This window comes from Bos taurus, chromosome 10 (assembly GCF_002263795.3).
Source record: "Bos taurus isolate L1 Dominette 01449 registration number 42190680 breed Hereford chromosome 10, ARS-UCD2.0, whole genome shotgun sequence".
Taxonomy (NCBI): Eukaryota; Metazoa; Chordata; class Mammalia; order Artiodactyla; family Bovidae; genus Bos; species Bos taurus.
This window is the reverse complement of record NC_037337.1, coordinates 76,059,947-76,073,997: the sequence shown is the minus strand read 5'-3', so window position 1 is coordinate 76,073,997 and position 14,051 is coordinate 76,059,947. Positions and strand designations below refer to the sequence as shown.

The 14,051-nt window shown below is 41.7% G+C and overlaps 1 protein-coding gene across 10 annotated transcripts in view; it reads right to left on the bottom strand.

Annotated features, from left to right (window-relative positions):
* Positions 1-10,859, bottom strand: part of SYNE2 (spectrin repeat containing nuclear envelope protein 2) — a 323,751-nt gene extending 312,892 nt beyond the window's left edge. For 7 of the 10 annotated variants that reach the window (XM_010809508.4, XM_010809509.4, XM_010809511.4 and 4 more), the window contains exon 1: positions 10,736-10,859. The gene's annotated coding sequence lies outside the window, so the exon portion shown is untranslated. Of the gene's footprint in view, positions 1-3,871; positions 3,978-10,735 lie in introns of all 10 variants that reach the window. The other 3 variants (XM_059890586.1, XM_024997770.2, NM_001206586.1) reach the window with 2 other exon arrangements.
* Positions 10,860-14,051: the final 3,192 nt, after the last annotated feature.

Genomic DNA, 14,051 nt, shown 5'->3' with positions numbered 1-14,051 from the left:
AGTCCTAACTTCCCCAAAGTGGGCATTTATGACCATAGCACTTTGCTAGCACTTCAGATGGCACTTCTTTCATTCTGGATCATACTAGAGTGACTTGTTTACAAGGCTATCTGTCCCAGTTCCTGCAAAAAGGGAGCCGTGCCTGATTGATTGCTGACTGTCCTCTAACACCTGCCACTTAGCCCCTTGTTCACTGCACTCTCGAACTGAATGTAATAACTAGCACTTATCACCAGGTGCTCTACAATGTTTGATCATAGGTGCTGTACTGCCCACTACACGTGTTGCCTCAGTAATATTCTTAACACCCCCATGAGGTAGGTCACATTTTGCCTTTTATTTTATAGATGAAGAAGCTCTACTCAGAGAGGTTTATAATTTGCCCAAAGTGACACAGTTAATATATGGCAAAGCAAGGATTTGAACCAGGGTCCATCTGACTTCAGAAGTTATACTCATAACCATTGCACAATATCACAGACATTTCAAAAATTCACTTGTCCTTTAGTACTTATGCACCCTGGAGTATTACTCGAGATGAAGACTCCAGTAAATTACATTTTATACTATCAGCATGTGGAGACCATTTTTGGTTCTGCTCTATTCCAGGGTCATAAACGATCAGGTTCATAGTCTTCCAGATTGACGACTTCTCTTTTCTTATACCCACCCTTAATTCCCTAAAAAAACAGAAGAAAAATGATTTGGAATGCAGGGACAGTAAGAGAATGAAATCATTCCTTCATCGTGGAACTCACCACATTAACAGTAAGCTTATAAGGTTCAGCAAGCATATATAACCTGAAAGAATATGTTGAATCATTTCAAAACATACTTTCCCAACTCAAACCAGAAATCAACAGCTGTTGCTAAGAAAACACACAGCCAACCGTGAGACAACATGATGACTCATGAAAGGAGCAAGCTTACCTTCCAAGTCTCAAAAACCATCACGAACACAGTCTTGTAACCAAACTTTCAACCTGTGGTTATAGATTGAGAGTTTCTTTTCACTTGGCTCAGAAGGAAATATAATCAGTTCTGGACTAAACACTATTTATAAAATTAATTATTACCCAACTTAATTGGAACTTTCTCTGATGAAAAAGAGTACAGAAACTACAAAGGTAACATACTTTCTTTTAAACAAAGGCCTATTAACGGAGGAAAATTTTTTACTCGATGCCATCAAATGAGTAACTACAAAAGACAGTCAAACAAGAGATTGCTAGTTACCTATTTTCTTTGTCAACATACTAGCACAAATAATAAAACATGCCTTTAACTGCTTTATAAACAGACTATATAGTAAATCCTCTTGTTTACTTTCTGAACCACTAACAATTTTTAACTAAAAGTTCCAGCATGCATTATTTTATCAAACAATCTCATCAAACGTTGACTATAGCCTACCATAGTACCAACGACTTAGATGCATAAGTTGTTGCAGGGTTTTTTCAGGTTTATTTGAGGGCATGGGGAACAATCCTGAACAGCTTTATTTATTTTGTTGCAATTTACACTTCAGATAAAAATTATTTCTTACTAATCAGCATTTTTTAAATGAAAATTAGCTAACTCCTACTGTGTGCTTGCTCAGTTGCTCAGTTGCATCTGACTTTGTGACACTAAGGACGGTAGCCTGTCAGGTTCCTCTGGTCCATAGGATTCTCCAGGCAAAAATACTGGAGTCAGTTGCCGTGTCCTCCTCCAAGGGATCTTCTCAACCCAGGGATCAAACCTGTATCTCCTGAGACTCCTGCACTAGCAGGTGGATTCTTTACCACTGAACAACCTAGGAAGCCCCAGACTCCCACAGTCTGATCCTTTAATTAACATATCACTCAAACCTGAAGAGCTCAGGTGTATTACAATCGGCTTTTCCTCAGAATACTACAATTAGTCCTCCAAAGTCAAAGTGGGAGAAAACAGGTAGTATACCTGCGTAAGTTAATTCTGTTCCCTTTCTCAAAACATGAACTATCTCATAGCCTGAGTTCTAACTAAACAGGTTATGTCTAACCTTGGTAAGGAGACTGTGTGTAGCACAAGCCAGAATCAAGATTGCCAAGAGAAATATCAATAACCTCAGATATGCAGATGATACCACCCTAATGGCAGAAAGTGAAAAGGAACTGAAGAGCCTCTTGCTGAAAGTGAAAGAGGAGAGAGAAAAAGTTGGCTTAAAACTCAACTTTTAGAAGGGGACAACAGAGGATGAGATGGCTGGATGGCAACACTGACTCGATGGATGTTAGTCTCAGTGAACTCCGGGAGTTGGTGATGGACAGGGAGGCCTGGCATGCTGCAATTCACGGGGTCGCAGAGAGTCAGACACGACTGAGCAACTGAACTGACTGACTGAAAACATTCAAAAAACAAAGATCGTGGCATCAGGTCCCATCACTTCATGGCAAATAGATGGGGAAACAATGGAAATAGTGACAGACTTTATTTTGGGGGGCTTCAAAATCACTGCAGATGGTGATTGCAGCCATGAAATTAAAGCAGAGACATTACTTTGCTGACAAAGTTCTGTCTAGTCGAAGCTATGGTTTTTCCAGTAGTCATGGATGGATGTGAGAGTTGGACCATAAAGAAAGCTGACTGTGGCATTGAAGAAGACTCTTGAGAGTCCCTTGGACTGCAAGGAGATCCAAGCACTGCATCCTAAAGGAAATCAGTCCTGAATATTCACTGGAAGGACCAATGCTGAAGCTCCAATACTTTGGTCACCTGATGTGAAGAACTGACTCATTGGAAAAGACCCTGATGCTGAGAAAGACTGAAGGCAGGAGAAGGGGACGACAGAGGATGAGATGGTTGGATGGCATCACTGACTTGATGGACATGAGTTTAAGCAAGCTCTGGGAGTTGGTGATGGACAGGGAAGCCTGGTGTGCTGCAGTCCATGGGGTCACAAAGAGTCAGACATGACTGAGTGACTCTACTGAATGTTTATATAGGAGTTCATTTCACTAATATCTCTGCTTTTGAATATATTTAAAATTTTTCATAATAGTGTTCTAACATCTAATTGACTTTTGCTCCAGTGTCAGACAAAACTTTACCATTTTGGATTTCTATTTTACCCACATAACTACTCACGTTTGACAATTCATTAGTGCCAAAATAGTTCTTAAAGTACCACGTGGTAAATATCACATTTCTAAATCATATTTGTAGAAACTAGGACCCAGGGGAAAAAATCTCAGAGATCATCTAATCCCCTGTGCCAGTGGTTCACAATCTTGTGCATGCATCAGAATCACTTGGAAGACTTGTTAAACACAGATTGCTGGGCCTCATCCTCTACATTTCTGAACCAGTAGGTTTGATGCTACTGGTCCCTGGACCACACTTTGAGAACCACTGCTCTAAGCTTACACCCATTGCCTAGTTCGTATCTCCACTGCAGTGATCACCAATTACCACATTGGAATGCATGCTCCTGTGCTTATGGGCCCTTTTCTTAAAAGAGAGTTGGCTTTCAAAGGGCAGGAGACATAAATTTTCATCAATGTGCCAGAGCCCAGATTCAACAAACATTTACAAAGTAAGTTAATTTGCTGGATGAGTTAAGTTTTCCCAGTCATTTATAGTTGAGTGTTTGTCAATGTATTAACCTTCAGAATAGGAGTACATTTACACATACCCAGATGGAAAGGGTACCCACTCCATCCTCACTGATAAAGAAGACTAAAAGTTAACTAAAACCAGAGCAACAAATAGGAAATTCTGGCGAGTTCTAAGAACTGCATCTCAGATTGGAGTTTTCAACCAAATATGGACACTGACAAGCAGAAGCTTCAAGTTCACTTTGTCAAATGTGTTACTCTGACCCAAGTAGCTATAACCAAGTGCTTTTTACCTCGTATACCATCGGAAGAAAGAAATGCTTTGAAAGTTTCTCAGGGTCTGGATAATGTCAGCATGGGAGGACTCACTCCTGAAATTTCCCTTTTTCTAATGCTGCCCTAAGGAAAGAAAAGACAGCACACTCATCAATACCTGCATAGAGATCTCCAAGTCCAGGTGTTCTGAATCTTATAAGACCCCACAGTATCCTGAAGTATCTATTACACCAATGATCAGCTCAATGACAACTCAGTAATTTAGTTTAAGAAAATGAACTATGCTCTGATTTCCAAATTTCACTACTACTTTAATGTTTACACTAAACTTACAAGTTAGAATATATACATATTCATAAAAATGAATCCAATAAATTCAATATGTATAATTTATTTTCACTTGAAAATAGCAAAATAAAGAATATAACCTGTGTAAAACATGGGTAATATATGATGTTTTAGGTTTTAGATTCCTTTAAAAAATAATTGACTGTTCAAACAAAAAACAGTAATGTAATGTGGGATCAATAACAGACAAAAAGTTAAATGTATAACAATATCACAAAGGTTAACAGAGAGAAATGGGAATTAACTATTCCAAGGCTCTCATGAGGTAATGACTGTACATGGGGTGGTATAATATAATACCTGAAGGTAAACTGTGGTAAGTTATCAACCCAAGAGCAAACACTAAAATAACAAAATAAAGAATGATAGCTAGGGAATTCCCTGGCACTCCAGGCGTTAGGACTCCACGCTTTCACTGCTGAGGGCATTGGTTCAATCCCTGGTCAGGGAACTAAGATTCCCAAGAGTCAAATTTAAAAAAAAAAAAAAGGACTGTTAGCTAATAAGCAAAAAATAAATAAATAAATTATAATGATAATAAATTCAATTAATCCAAAGACAGAAAAAGAGAAAAAAGGAAATAAAGATAAGAAAAACATGTAACAAATAGCAAAATTATACATTTAAAGTGAACTATAATCAATAATCGCTTTAAATATAAATGGTCTAAATACCAGAATTAAAAGTCAGAGATTGTCACATGGAGAAGAAGCATGACTCTCCACTCCTTAAATGTGGGCTACACATAGTAACTTCCATCTCAAAAAGTACAGGACAGAATGCAGAGAAAAGAGCAACTTTACGGCAGGGAAACCTGACAAGCACTGCCTCAGCTAAGTAATCAAGGTTAGCATGAATAGTGATGCTCTGTTGATGGAATGCTCTCTTGACATGGAATAATTAGAATAAATATTGTTTTCAAGCACATACAAAACATCCTTTTCAAGCACACGGTAAGGAAATAATAATAAAGATCAGAGTGAAAATCAATTAAATAGAAGATAGAAAATATAAAGAAAACTAATAGCCAAAACATTGAGAAGGTCAATAAAATCGCCTTTGGTTTCTTTACCTTGACACTACTGACATTTTGGCTGAATGAGTCTTTGTTGAGATGATCTCTCCTGTTCATTGCAGATCTTTAGCAGTATCCCTGGCCTTGACCCACTAGATGCCAATAGCAAATGCCTGCCCCCCCCCTTCCCCAAGACACTGTCTCCAGACATTATCTCATCTCCAAAACTTGTCACGTGTTCTAGTGGCAGTAAACTTCAACCCATATCCCACTCCATAAACAAAATTTAACTCAAGGTAGATGTACCAAAAAGTAAAAAGAAAGACTTCATGGTTTTATATTCTCTTATAGTTTTTCTACAAGTTTTATAACTCTTAGGGAAAAAGTCTCTGTGATCTTGAGCGAGGCAAAGATTTATTAGGTATAACACCAAAAGTGTAATTCCATAAAAGAACTGATAAATCAGACTTTATTAAAACTCCTGATCTTCATAGATTTGTTAAGAGAATGTAAGATGAGCAACAGATTGAAAGTAAATATTTGCAAATCACGTATCTGATACAGAGCTTGTATCCAGAATATATAAAAAACTCAAAACTCAATAAGGAAGCAACCAATCCAATGAAGAATGAACAAAAAAATGTAAACAGAAACTTCAGCAAAAAAAGATATAATATGGATGGTAAATAAGCACATCGTTAGTCAGCAGGGAAATGCAAATTAAAACACAATGAGATACCACTACACATCTAATAGAATGGCTATGACAGCTTAACCATACCAAGTGTTGGCAAGGATGCACAGCAACTGGAACCCTCACACACTAGTTTGGGAATGTCTGGGAAAGTATGGAAGTTTCTTTAAAAGTTAAACATACGCCTACCATATGACTGAGCCATTCTACTCCTAGACATTTACCCAGGGAAAATGAAAGCAGATGTCCATATAAAGACTGAATATAATGTGTTTACAGCAGCTTTATTTTTAACATCCAAAAACTAGCAAAAAAGAAAAATGTTTATCAATGGGTGAATGGACAAATAAACTGGCATATATTCATACAGCAGAACACCATTCAGCAATAAAAAATAATCGACTACTGATACACAGAACAACATAGATGAATCTCAAGACAATTATACTAAGTGAAAGAACCCAGACAAAAGAGAAAACATATTATATGGTTCCATGCGAATAAAACTCTGAAAATACAAACTAATCCATAGAGTCAGAGCTCTCATCGGTTGGGAAAGAAGGGTACAAGGTATAGGAAGGGACCAAAGGGAAAGATGATTCATAGGTCTACAAATAAGTCAAAAACGTATCAAATTTAACACTAAACTTATGCAGCTTACTGTATATCAAGTACACTCAATGAAACTGTTTATAAAATTATCACACAAAACCCAGAAAGGACAGAGTTTAAGATAACAATCAAAACAGTACTTAACCTGCAACTTCACAAAGAATTACAAGCTTTAAACATAACTGATTTTACACTATTGCAGACACAATTCTTAATTTGGTGAAAGTAGGAATGGGGGTACATAACCCAGGTCATTGGAAAATACGAAAGCAAAAACACAACAGTGAGCACACAGTAAAGTCGTGAAGAATGGGCTATGCGTTTGAATGATGTTAAGATTATTTCTTAATTATAGCTAATCTGAAACACTTCATAATTATAAAAAAGGAAAAGTAAATTCATTTTTTTCCAATTTGTCCTGTCCCATTCCCATTCCAGAGGCAGAAATGGATGCTTTCCTCCTCCCAGAGTCCCTGAGAATACATCTTTTCTAGCACTGCCATATGTGTACTGCAACGGCGTGTCTTCACTAGACAAACAGCTCCATCAGAATTCAGACTATGTCTTTTGATGCTGGCATAGTGGCTAAATGCGGCTTCCCAGGTGGTGCTAGTGGTAAAGAATCTGCCTGCCAATGCAGGAGATGCAAGACACGCAGGTTAGATCCCTGGGTTGGGAAGATCCCCTGGAGAAGGAAACAACAACCCACTCCAGGATTCTTGCCTGGAAAATTCCATGGAGAGAGAAACTTGGCAGGCTACAATCCAGACTGAGCACGTGCATGCATGCATGCACACACACACACACACACACACACACACACATACATGGTGGTTAAATATAAGCAGGATCTGAGAACCTGTTTTCCTACCTTTTCTAGGCTGTGCCATTCACCTGCTGGGTAGCCTCTGAAAGTTCCTTCAATTTTATTAACTGTAACATAGGGTCACTAGGGTATACATGAGAATTCACTGTGAATGTATCCAAACCTTCGCCAGTGAGGCCTTGTATGACCTGTCAGCTGATTGCTGCTGTTGTTGTTCAGTCGCTAAGCTGTGTCCCATTCTTTGCGACCCCACAGATTGCAGCACACTAGGCTTCCCTGTCCTTCACTACCGAGTTTGCTCAAATTCATGTCCATCGAGTCAGTGATGCCATCCAACCATCTCAACCTCTGCCATCATTTGATTACCGTTCTTTTTCCCTTGAGTTCTCTCCCTGCAGTTGACAGTGCTCAGCCTCAAGACCTTCTCTCAGGTCCAATCAATCCATGCACCACCAAACTCTTTCCCGACTCAGTACTACCTCCTCAGCTAATCTTCCATGCCTCTCTCCTCTCCTCACCTCCTCACCCACAACACACTGTATGCTACTTGTCTTGGCTTACATGTCACCTGCACAGAGAAGACTTCTTACTATTCACTTCGGAACTCTTGGTTACTCTATGTCTCAGCATCCTGTGGTTTTCTTATTTCAACAAATAGTTTGAGTCCCTACTGTATGCCAGGTGTTGACTCTGAGGATGCAGCAGTGAATACAATTGCTCTGATGAGGTGTGCAATCTAGTGGGGTGAGACAGAACATAAGCAGAGAAATAAAATACAGAGTGTGTTAGATGGTGAAATGGAGGGAGAAAAAATCAGTTATGAAAGGAGAGTAAGGGAGTTACAAGTGGGTTATGATTTTAAATCTGGGGTTCAGTGAAGGTTCATAGAGAATACAACTGAGTAAAGAAGTGAGGGAGATCAGAGAAAGAACCATATAGGTATGGTGGGGCATTCCAGGCAGAGCAAACAGCAAGTGTGACAGCCCGCAGATAGCTAGGAAGCTAGTCTGGCTATAGAAGTATGAGGAAAAAGAAGAGCAGAAAACAAAATCAAGGAGACAGGACTGGGCGGTAAGGATCACATGGGGTAAACACCGAGGCCACTGACCAGCCTTTGCCTTTCACTCAGAGGGAGACTGAAGCCACAGGAAGGTTTTACATAGAAGAGAAGTGGTGTGATCTGATTTACACTTTAAAAACTACTATTAGTTTAGTGATGTCTTTTATGTTCTGCCTATCCTCCCCACCAACTAAGATAAAGGCGGGAACCACAGCTGTCCTGTGCATTATTATAACTCCAGCACCTACCACAATACACTGAAAGCACTCAATAAATATTTATTAGATGGATGAGGTAATCCATGTGAAGCATCTACTGGTACCAAATCAGTATTCTATAAATGGTTAGTACTATTTGAAACTCCAGAGTCCAGCACAGTGGCTGGCACAGGTAAGCATTTATTTGAGTAAATGAAAGAATAATTTTGTGAAATTATTGAAAGTCTTTTAAAGCATATGAGTAAGGACAAATGAAGTAATTGCCTTTAATATCTTCCCTTACCTATCAAGACCTGACTGATCCTGGTTTTGAGCTTTATATTAAACTCTGATATACTATTAAGGGCATGACCCAAGAATAATCCCACTCTGACTCAGTTCTTTAAGCATACTGCAATATCCTACAAACACACTTAGGACGAACGCAATGAACTGCTTGTAAAATTTCTAACTGGGTAAACTTATTCACATGATTAAAAAAAAAAAAAAAAAAACAATCAATGTACAAGGTTAAGCTGACCTAAGGTTAAGCTGGTTTGATTTTGATTTTTGTGACTTCAAATAGAGCTCGTAAACTTAAATAAATGGACAGAGAACTAAGGATTTACACTTTTTGCTTATTTTGACATCCCCAGAGTCTTCATCACGGGGGCCGAAAAAAAAACAAAAAACTTAATGAGGATTACACCTGTTCTCTTCTCCCTCAGGTGCTCCCGGGGGTGGGGGATGTAATGACACAGCTAAGGCCAATCAGTTAATTATCTCAAGAAGAGTCTGGGAGAGTCTCAAGAGACTTTTCCAGAAAGGAAAGGTAAGGAAAGAGTCATGCATTAAAGTATAAAAACACACCAAATGTTCCATCTCATAAAAGGTGAACACTCACCCCGATGATGTTTACAATGGCTCAAGGGCAGGGACCTGAGCGGTGAACTGGCCAGGTGTGGTTCCAGTGTTTAACCCCAACCCTAAAAGTGGTCGAACTCATCCTACTACAACCACAAAATATCTGCAAGGAGTTCTTCGAAGCGCTGGGAACTTTTAGAAAAGCAGGTGAAAGCTGTTTGAAATCAAACTTTTTTTAAAAAGGCGACACCAAAGTGTTGAGCGGCTGGAAAGAACCTCCTGGGTTTGGCTCTGACTTGCCGGTGCATGTACACAATCGTGCCTGCTGGCATCTCGCTCAGACGCTCCCTTCCACTAGGGGAAGGGAAAATAATAACTTTCGGAAATAACAGGCGCCCACAAAGGCAAAGGTTACATAGGACTCCTCAACCTCCATCAAAGAGGGTGGCTAACGTTGTTTGGAATAGCACTGATTTCACACAAGTCTCCCCTCGCTCTTTTTTTTTTTTTAACAGAAGGAAAACCACCTCAGAAGGAGAAGGTGCTACCGTCAGATGCGCAAGGCAATTTCAGACAACAAAGACCGCAAGCAATCTTTTCGGAATATACAAGCCGAACCGCCCGAGCGGCCCACGCCGCGGAGGCGCTCGGCCGCCGCGGTTCCTCGAGTGCGGGGGCCGGCGGATCCCCGCCCGCCAGTCCTGGGGGACCCTGGGCGAGCCTCGCGCCGCCCCCCTATCTGGCAATCTCCGCGCCGCCGCTCTCTGCCTTCTAGCTCACGCGGCGTTCAAAATCTTTCCCGCCCAAGCGTGACGCGAGGAACGAAAACAATCAGCCGACTGCTAGCTCCCCAGGCCTGGGCCCGACGGGGGCGGCGGGTGGATCGCGGCCGAGCCCCCCGCGCAGCCCCTTTCCCAGGCGGGCGGACCGGCGGGCTGGGGACCGGAGGTGACACAAAGAAGCCGGAGAGACAAACGCCACCCGCTGGCGCTCGCTCCAATCCCCGGAGCGCCCCGCCCGCTGACAAGTTTGCGGCGCCCTCCACGCACCCCGCTCTTCCCAGCCGGGCAAAGTTTCCCGGGCCCGGTTCGGACCCCCGCAGTGGGTCGGGTCCCGTCTCTAGCCGCCCCCTCCCTCAGCTCGGGGACCTGGCTCTCCCTGGCCCCCGCCCCTTTTCCTCCCTCCCGTTCTTCCTCCCTCTTCGCCACAGTCCGCTCCCTCTGGGGCGCACCGGGGTGCAGGGGCCCCGCCGCCGTCGCGCTCACCCGCTGCCGGCCCGGAGAGGGCGCGGGCTGCTGCCAGCCCGGGTCAGCGCCCCGCTCGCCTTGCTCCTTCGATCGCGCCTTTTGCTCGGTCTCCCGCTCGCTTCTTTGGTCCAGCGGAAGGCTCGGGGCGCAGCAGAGCGCGCTCGGCTCCTTGGCGCTCGGAAAGCTGCAAACCACGCCCCGCGCCTTCCCCGCCCGCCGCCGAGTCCCGCTCTCGCCGCTCGGTGGCCAGTGTCGAGCCCGCCCGCGAGCGCCGGAGGCGGAGCAGCCACCTCCCCCCGCACGCCCCGCCGCAGCCCAGGACTGGCAACTTTCCTTCCACGTTCTGGAACATCAGAGAGGCTCTGAGGGAGACGCTAACTCAGAATGCAGGTTAACCACCACCGAGGGTCGGGAGAATGTCACACACTCCCTCAAGCAAGCTTTTCGAGTCGATTTCAGCTAGAAACTTCCCTAACATTCTCGGACTCCTAGGTCTTGGAAGTGGAGGTAAGAAAAGCAGATCTGCGAATTAGATACCAGACCTTGATCAAGTCCGTAAACGTTTATGGACCCTTTGTAAAACGAGAAATTTGGATTAGATGGCCTTTAAGATCTGGTTCAGTATTTCCTATAGCGTGGTCCAGACCTCAGTGTCACCTGGCGGGAAGATGAGGCGCTTGTTTTTAATGCAGAATGCAGGGTCCCTCCTTCCTGGAAGCTGGGGAGTGGAGAACAGCCTCAACCTTACACCGATATATAACTCCCTGGTCTGATACTCAGTCGAAACTGAATCCTCGGGAATCCAAACTGCAAGTGTCAGTTTAATTTTCCAGCAAATTACTCAATGCCTTTGGACTCAGGATGATGTCAGTTGACTCCCACTTACCTCCTGTGCTGCTATTATAGTGTTATTACTAAGGCACTGGAGGTCCTAAATGAAAGGTATTGTATCAACTCACTATCATCACACCGAAGAAGCAGTGACTTTAAAGTATTTCTCTACTGAGTTTGTGTTGCAAATTTATTTTTTTTATAAGTCCTAGTTCATATGTATTATATGGTTCAAGAATCTTGCTTGGATTACTTAGTTAAATTTGGTGCTTATGACCCAAACTAAATGGTAAGAAGCAGAGATTAAGAGGTTTGATAATGCATTCAGTTAACATGGAAAAAAAGTAGCTGAAAATTGCACCCACAATTTGGGACAATTATTTCAAACAGCTGTACCTCTGTAGCAGGATGATTTGGGTAAGTTGTTTTAAAAGCACATTATTTTGATAATAGCTTAACTCTTTAAAAAACTGCATACTACCAATTTACTGCACAATCTATGGCACACTACCAATCCTTGTATTCCAAGATAACAGTTCTGATAGTATCACTTCTCTTCTTGGACTACATAGGTCTGCATTATTTATTATCAAAGGCTTGGTTCACAACAGTGGTCTATATAACAAGATTTTTCTTGTCCTGGTGTATCTTTCCCATAGTACCATTTTGCCTGATGTAATACATGCAAATCAACCATGGGGTGGAGCAGGTCTCCAGGATTAATGACGTTGTCCACAAAGCATTGTCTGCTATTTTCCTTCTCTGTTCTATTCAATTTGTTTCTATTTTATATTGGTTGCTTCTTTTATAATAAATGCTGCAAAACCATCATGGCAACAGTCTCTGGGGAAGATAATTTCTTCATTATTGTTCGCTTCCAGGCATCTAGGTTAAAAGTCCTCAAAGTGAAAGGACTGTTGTTCCATATTCCATACTGTATCTAGTGCACTTAAGATAGTCCAGAATAAAGTGTCTCAAAATGTTTTCAGATACCCCTAATTAGAGCCTTTTAATTACCTGTAGCATCTCCTAGCCATGCCAATTTAGATATTAATATATACTTTTAAATCCACAAATTAGACTAAGGGCAAGAACACTGAAACAGGTCCTCCACATTTTGAAATAAAAATAAAAAGTAATGCTAAGCCAAACAGAGACACACCTGGCTCTTTTGAAATATAACACTAGGCATGTGAACGGATGGCTCATATGCTCATATATCTCTGACTGGCAGAATAAGGGCTGCCATGAACCCAGCTATGCCCACATTCTCCCATGCACCAAAACACAGATACCATACAATAACACAGTATGATGCCATATTATGTGTCTTAGCTATTATTTACATCAGGCCTTCATATTTATAGCAAAAGATCCACCCACCTCAACAGCCCACGTGAGAGACTTTGCTAGCTCCAACTGTGGGAAGCACAGGTTTTGCAAATTGATCAAACAAAGCACATCTGTGACTAGGCACACAAGCATGCTGTGGCATGTGGTGAGAACTACTGAGGCAGACATTCAAAATATGCTGGCACATTGAACAGAGCAAGACAGAAAACTTGATCTGAGGCATTCAAGTGAGTTGGACATCCTGATGCCATTGAAGGAACTAGTCACCTCTCTTTAAGTTAGGCAACGACTCCTCTTTGAACTAGAGTTGTTGTTTACATTTTTGCACCCCACACTAAACTGTGAGTCCCTTGTCTTTGCATCCAGAGTGCCTGAATAAGAAAGGCAACAGATTTTATACTGGAAGTAAATTCTAGAGTGGTACTTGGGTAACAGGTTAAGAAGGATTACGGGATGCATCTACATTTTTCAAGGAGGAATACAAGTTTATTAGTAACTGAGTCTCTACAGTCTCTACCCTGGGCACATAAGGGGAGAGTACTGACACTAGTATCATGTATTTATCAACATGATGGCAATAGCAGATAATGATGCTAAATGATTGGCCTGATGGTTAAGTGAATTTAAGAACAACACAAAGTATCTCTAGGCCAAGAGGCAGATATTATACTAAGGCAGGGTAAGACAATGTTACCACTTACTTCTATCTTATTAACAGTGTTGCCACTAAAGATATCAGGAGATTGATATACAACTAAACAATTTGTTAAGATGTTAACTCTGACCACTGCAAGGACCAATCTTTTGCTACCATATATTTACCGCACTAGCAGCACATGTGTAAGCCTGGGATGAAAATAGCTGGCCAGGAAAAGGGCTCTGTTTCTCTTTGTCTAAAAGTCCAATCACACCCTGTAAAGGCCTGAGCTCCTTATCTCATTCTAGTCTTGTTTCCTGCCAAATCCGGAAACTAACAAATAAATGTTGGCTAATTGCTCCCTGGACCAATGTGATCTTTCTGACCATTGTCCTGCTTCAAGTAGAAAGGTGTTTCCAACAACATGCAAGTGTGCCCTGCCAAGGTATGCAGTAGACAGTCTCCTAAAATAGTGAGCCAGTCAATCGAATTTCTGCCTATTCAATATTGTAG